General features: G+C 47.1%; 1 non-coding gene across 1 annotated transcript; it reads right to left on the bottom strand.

Annotated features, from left to right (window-relative positions):
- Positions 1–82, bottom strand: trnas-gcu (transfer RNA serine (anticodon GCU)). Its single transcript has one exon. It is a non-coding gene; the product is annotated as a tRNA-Ser (tRNA).
- Between the last annotated feature and the right edge of the window lie 6,041 nt (positions 83–6,123).

Below are 6,123 nucleotides of genomic sequence, written 5' to 3'. Positions count from 1 at the left end.
CGACGAGGATGGGATTCGAACCCACGCGTGCAGAGCACAATGGATTAGCAGTCCATCGCCTTAACCACTCGGCCACCTCGTCGCATGAACAAACTCGCACAAGCTCCTTTATTCAAAATGGAAATACTGGCTATGTTGCCAAACTGAAATAAAAACAATAAATGCTGGACATCCTCAGCAGGTCAGGCAGAATCTTTAGATATAGAAACAGAGTTAATATTTCATGTAGGTGACTATCACATGAGTAATCTATTACAATCCTGACTTGCGCCTTGCAGATGGTGGGACGGCTTTGGGGAGTCAGGAGGTGAGTTACTCGGCGCAGAATATCCAATCTCTGACCTGCTCTTGTCGCCACAGTATTAATATGGCTGGTCCAGTTAACTTTCTGGTTCATGGCGATAACCAGGATGTTGATGGTGGGTGATTCCTGGAAAGATTCCATGAATGAGGGGCTTTAGTTTCATGGATAGACTGGAGAAGCTGGGGTTGTTCTCCTTGGAATAGAGACGGTTGCGAGGAGATTTAATCGAGGTGTTCAAAATCATGAAGGGTCTGGACAGAGTAGATAGAGAGAAACTGTTCCTATTGGCGGAAGGGTCAATGACCAGAGGACATAGATTGAAGGTGTTTGGCAAAAGAGCCAAAGGTGACATGAGGAAAAAATTATTTACACAGCGAGTGTTTAGGATCTGTAATGCACTGGCCGAGGGGGTGGTGGAGGCAGATTCAATCATGGCCTTCAACAGGGAAGTGAATAAGTATTTGAAACGAAAAAAAAATACAGGGCTAGAGGGAAAGGGCGGGGTGGGGCGGTGGGGTCTAGCTGGATTGCTCTTGCAGAGAGCCGGTACGGACTCGATGTGCCGAATGGCCTCTTTCCATGCTGTAACATTTCTATGATTCTATTCTATGTGTCGGGGGCGAAGCAAAGCGACCGGAGCGTGACGTAAATGGACCTGCTCATGTCCATTCCCTGATAATAAATCCTAGTGTGATGCAAAGAAGAAATTCATAATTATGGTACATATCTTTCATCTTATGCTCACCATAAGAGGTACTTCGTTTACCAGGGGGCCATTGCGCACTTTGATTGATACTTCACCGAGATCACCCCTTTCACTCCCAACACCTCCGTGCAAGAAACATTTTGGGTGGCAATTCAGACTTTGCTGATTTGTGCAAACAGATGTAAGCCAGCAATGCGGAAACGCACTTCTTTGGAAAGAAGATTTTGAGGTGAGGCGGCCAAAATAAACAGCTCGACCAATTGTGGCAGCGATAGGATTCGAACCTGTAAAATTGAAAGAATAAATCCAGCACCTCAAACAGTTAAGCTACTCTCCCACATACAAATCGCTCCATTCCTGATGAAAAAGTTCAGATGGCTGAAACCTTACCTCTGGATCTTTCTCCACAGGCGCTGCCTGATCTGCTGAGTGTTTCCAGCATTTTCTGTTTTCATTTTTGTGATTTCACAATGGCTGTTTTCCTGAAAACACCCAATTTGACCCAAGGACAAAGCTCACACTTCACTTTCCCCACGCGCTTTAAAGTCTGTCGTTTCTGAACAAAATCCCCTCCGCGCCGGACATTCAAAGGACCTTTCGCTCACGGCCAAACTCCTGTAATCGACACTTTTTCACCATTGCCGCTCTTCCCATTTCTCCTCATTCCTTTTCAATCGGACATTTCCACAGAACTATTAAGATCAAGTGGAACATTTCCGACCTGACTGCACCGCCCAGATTGCCAAAAGTGCACCTTTCAGCCGTCATTCGCTGCTGTGCAGCGCCTCCCTTCTCTCCCCCACATCGACTGCTCGGGGAAAAGCGCCAACGACCATGAAAACAAAACCCAGTTCTTCAGTTATCATCCCCCGTGTCACAAGATACCCCATAGAAATTTCACGGAAAAGTATGCCGCTGTCCTTCCGAATGCCAGCCCTGCTTTCTTAGAGCTTGTCTCTGGAGCAGTCACGCAGATCGAAATGTAACGATTGGTTTCAAGGCACAAATGAACATTGGTGCGAACGGGATATGTGCCCCCGAGAAACAGCGGTCGATGTGGAGCAAACTTAAAGGCGTAAGAATGTGAAAGTGAATGTTAGAGTTGGCAAGGCCGCAGGAAAGTCTCAATGAAATGGACCATGATTGTGGAAGGAAGAAAAAGCTGGAGGAAGCGGCGGGTCTGAATTTTGGATCATCCAGCAGAGACACATTAGAGAACAAAAACAGGTAAAGACAAAGGTGCTGGAGGCAGAAACAAAAAGCACGAAATAAGAGGAATGAAAAGAGAGTGACTTAGTGGAGCGCGAAGAGGTACAGTAGCATAATGGTTATGTTACTGGCTAACAAGCCAGAGGCCTGGACTCATAATCCGGGGTCACGAGTTCATAATCCCGCCATGACAGCTGGAGAATTTCAATTCAATTAATGAAAAATAAAACCTGGAGTTAAAATACCAGTATCAGTAATGGTGGCCATGAAACTACAGCCAAGCTGTTCCAGTACAGCTACAACACTGGCATCCACCCGACAATGTGGAAAATTGCCCAGGTATGTCCTGTCCACAAAAAGCAGGACAAATCCAATCCGGCCAATTACCGCCCCATCAGTCTACTCTCAATCATCAGCAAAGTGATGGAAGATGTCGTTGATAGTGCTATCAAGCGGCACTTACTCACCAATAACCTGTTCAACGATGCTCAGTTTGGGTTCCGCCAGGACCACTCGGATCCAGACCTCATTACAGCCTTGGTCCAAACATGGACAAAAGAGCTGAATTCCAGCGGTGAGGTGAGAGTGACTGCCCTTGACATCAAGGCAGCATTTGACCGAGTGTAACACCAAGGAGCCCGAGTAAAATTGAAGTCAATGGGAATCAGGGGGAAAACTCTCCAGTGGCTAACACAAAGGAAGTTGGTAGTGGTTGTTGGAGGCTAATCATCTCAGCCCCAGGTCATTGCTGCAGGAGCTCCTCAGGGCAGTGTCCTTGGCCCAACCATCTTCAGCTGCTTCATCAATGACCTTCCCTCCATCATGAGGTCAGAAATGGGGATGTTCGCTGATGATTGCACAGTGTTTAGTTCCATTCGCAACCCATCAAATAATGAAGCAGTCCGAACCCGCATGCAGCAAGACCTGAACAACATCCAGGCTTGGGCTGACAAGTGGCAAGTAACATTCGCGCCAGACAAGTGGCAGGCAATGACCATCTCCAACAAGAGAGAGTCTAGCCACCTACCCTTGCAATTCAACAGCATTACCATCGCCGAATCCCGCTCCATTAATATCCTGGGGGGTCACCATTGACCAGAAAATTAACTGGACCAGCCATATAAATGCTGTGGCTACGAGAGGCTGGGTATTCAGCGGCGAGTGACTCACCTCCTGACTCCCCAAATCCCTTCCGCCATCTACAAGGCACAAGTCAGGAGTGTGATGGAATACTCTCCACTTGCCTGGATGAGTGCAGCTCCAATAACACTCAAGAAGCTCGACACCATCCAGGACAAAGCAGCCCGCTTGAATTGCACCCTAGCCACCACCCTAAATATTCACTCCCTTCACCACCTGAGCACAGTGGCTGCAGTGTGTACCATCCACAGGATGCACTGCAGCAAATCGCCAAGGCTTCTTCGACAGCACCTCCAAAACCCACGACCTCTACCACCTAGAAGGACAAGAGCAGCAGGCAGATGGGAACAACACCACCTGCACGTTCCCCTCCAAGTCACACACCATCGCCGTTCCTTCATCATCGCTTGGTAAAAATCCTGGAATTCCCTTCCTAACAGCACTGTGGGAGAACCTTCACCACACGGACTGCAGTGGTTCAAGAAGGCGGCTCCCCACCACCTTCTCAAGCTCAATAAATGCCGGCCTCGCCAGCGACGCCCACATCCCATGAACGAATGAAACATTAATGTGAAGACATTGGCTGCAGCAGCGGGGTTGCACCTTTACTTTTCCTACTGTCTCAATCTTTCTTTAACCTTCTCTGCTGGTGTTGCAGGTTCGATCAGGCATCGCCGTTTAAGGAAGCCTGAGAAGTCCATCAGGGGACAAACGAGAGGCAGAGACAGGGCGAGATAGAGAAATGCATGCAAAGAAAATAAAGAGAATACATAGAATCATAAAATGGTTATAACACAGAAGGAGGCTATTTGGTCCAACGAGCCCGTGCCTGCTCATTGTAAGAGCGATCCAGTTCGTCCCACTCCCCCGCTCCTTCACGTGTGTTGCGCCTTGGAAACTTCCGCACCCTGTCCTCTGGAGCTCAAACATTCTCTGGATATAATTCAATTCTCCCAACAGCAACACCGAAAAGATGTCGAAAGCTATTTGCTGACTTTTCACTGAACGCACTGAGACAGGAGGGGTCGTGCGGGATTGAAGCTGAGATCTCGCGTTTTTTACTTAACGCAAATCTCGAAGTGAGAATCATACCCCGAGACCCACGAACCGCTGACAGTGAAGTCGTGCAGCCAGTTGAAATGTGCGCTGCCTCCCGCTGCCGATCGACCATCCTTTCAGACCTCTTCTGTCCATCCAATCTCGTTTTCTATTCTGGTGCACAGCAATATCAAGTTGTGCATTAACTACTTCCAGTGACCAATATTAGTCTCCCTTTACCAAATTGGTTTCGACTGTACGACTTGAATTATGAAGTAAGACGTTTCAGAATTAGTTGCTCTGAAACTACATTGCTTGGGAGGAGACTGAGAGATCCAGATGAACAGCGGAACCTTGCAGTGCATGTCCACAGATCCCACAAGGTAGCAGAACAGGTAGATAAGGTGGTTGAGAAGTCATAAAGGATACTCTCCATTATTAGCCAAGGCATAGAATATAAGAGCAGGGGGGTTATGGACGAAATTTATAAAACAATAGTTAGGCCACAGCAAGAATACTGCGTACAGGTGTGGTCACCACATTACAGGAAAGGTGTGATTGCACCAGAGATGGTACAGAGGAGATTTAAGACAATGTTGCTAGAACTGGAGAATTTTAGCCATGAGATTAGATTGGATAGGCTGCGGTTGTTGGCTTTGGAACTGATGAGGCTGTTGGGAGATTTAATTGAGGTGTATAAAATTAAGACGGGCCGAGATAGAGTGGATAGCAAGAACCTATTTCCCTTAGCAGGGAGGTCAATAATCAGGGTACATGGATCTAAGATAATCGGTCGAAGGATTAGAGGGGAGTGGAAGATTTATTTCCCACCAAGTGGGCGGTGGGTGTCGGGAAATCACTGCCTGAAAGGGTGGAAGAGGCGGAAAACCTCATCGCATTGGAAAATAAAAACTTCAATATGCACCTGAAGATCCGTAACCAACAAGATTAGGGACCAAACGCTGGAAAGTGAGATGAGGCTCGGAACAGATTTTTCGGCCGGCACAGGCACGATGTGCAGAATGGCTTCTTTCAGTGGCCTAACTTTCTAGGATTCTATGATATGATTGCCGTCTGTCTCGGCATCGTGATAATATGCACTCTACCATAAGTATACTTTAATCAAATTGGTGCTTTGTTTCACTGTGAGAGCGAAGAGACATGAGTGTGTCGACATTGGCTGTTGCAACTGGGTTGCACCTTTACTTTTGCTACCGTCTCAGTCCTTTTCATTACCCTTCTCTGCTGGTGTTGCAGGTTAGTTCAGCCTTTGCCGTTCAGGAAGCCTGAGACGTCCATCAGGGGACACACAGAGAGGCAAGAGAGAGAGACAGGGAAAGATAGAGAGATGCATGCACAGAAAATAAAGAGTATAAATGTCAGGTTTTGCAATCTAGCAGAATTTAAGTTACAGATTGGGAGATATTGCTTCTCGGTCTTGAAATCTTGGAAGAGAAGATTGGACGCCCAATTAAAAGCACCGGCCACGTTGAAGTATCTCTCATGCTGGGAGAGAGGTAAATGTGGTCAATTAATAACAATTATTGTATTTGAGCATTGAAGAGATCTTTGAACCGGAGCACTGCGAACAGAATTGAAACCTCGGCAGGAAAACCCCATTGGAGTTTTGAGACCACCGCTTGAACCAATCGTTCATCGCAGCTGTAAACGGCATGTTCATTCAGACATGATTCCATAGAGAAACATGCAGTTGGTGTATTAGCCA

This window comes from Heptranchias perlo, chromosome 20, assembly GCF_035084215.1.
Source record: "Heptranchias perlo isolate sHepPer1 chromosome 20, sHepPer1.hap1, whole genome shotgun sequence".
NCBI classification, from domain to species: Eukaryota; Metazoa; Chordata; class Chondrichthyes; order Hexanchiformes; family Hexanchidae; genus Heptranchias; species Heptranchias perlo.
The sequence above is the reverse complement of the archived record's forward strand: the minus strand, read 5'-3'. Positions and strand labels throughout refer to the sequence as shown.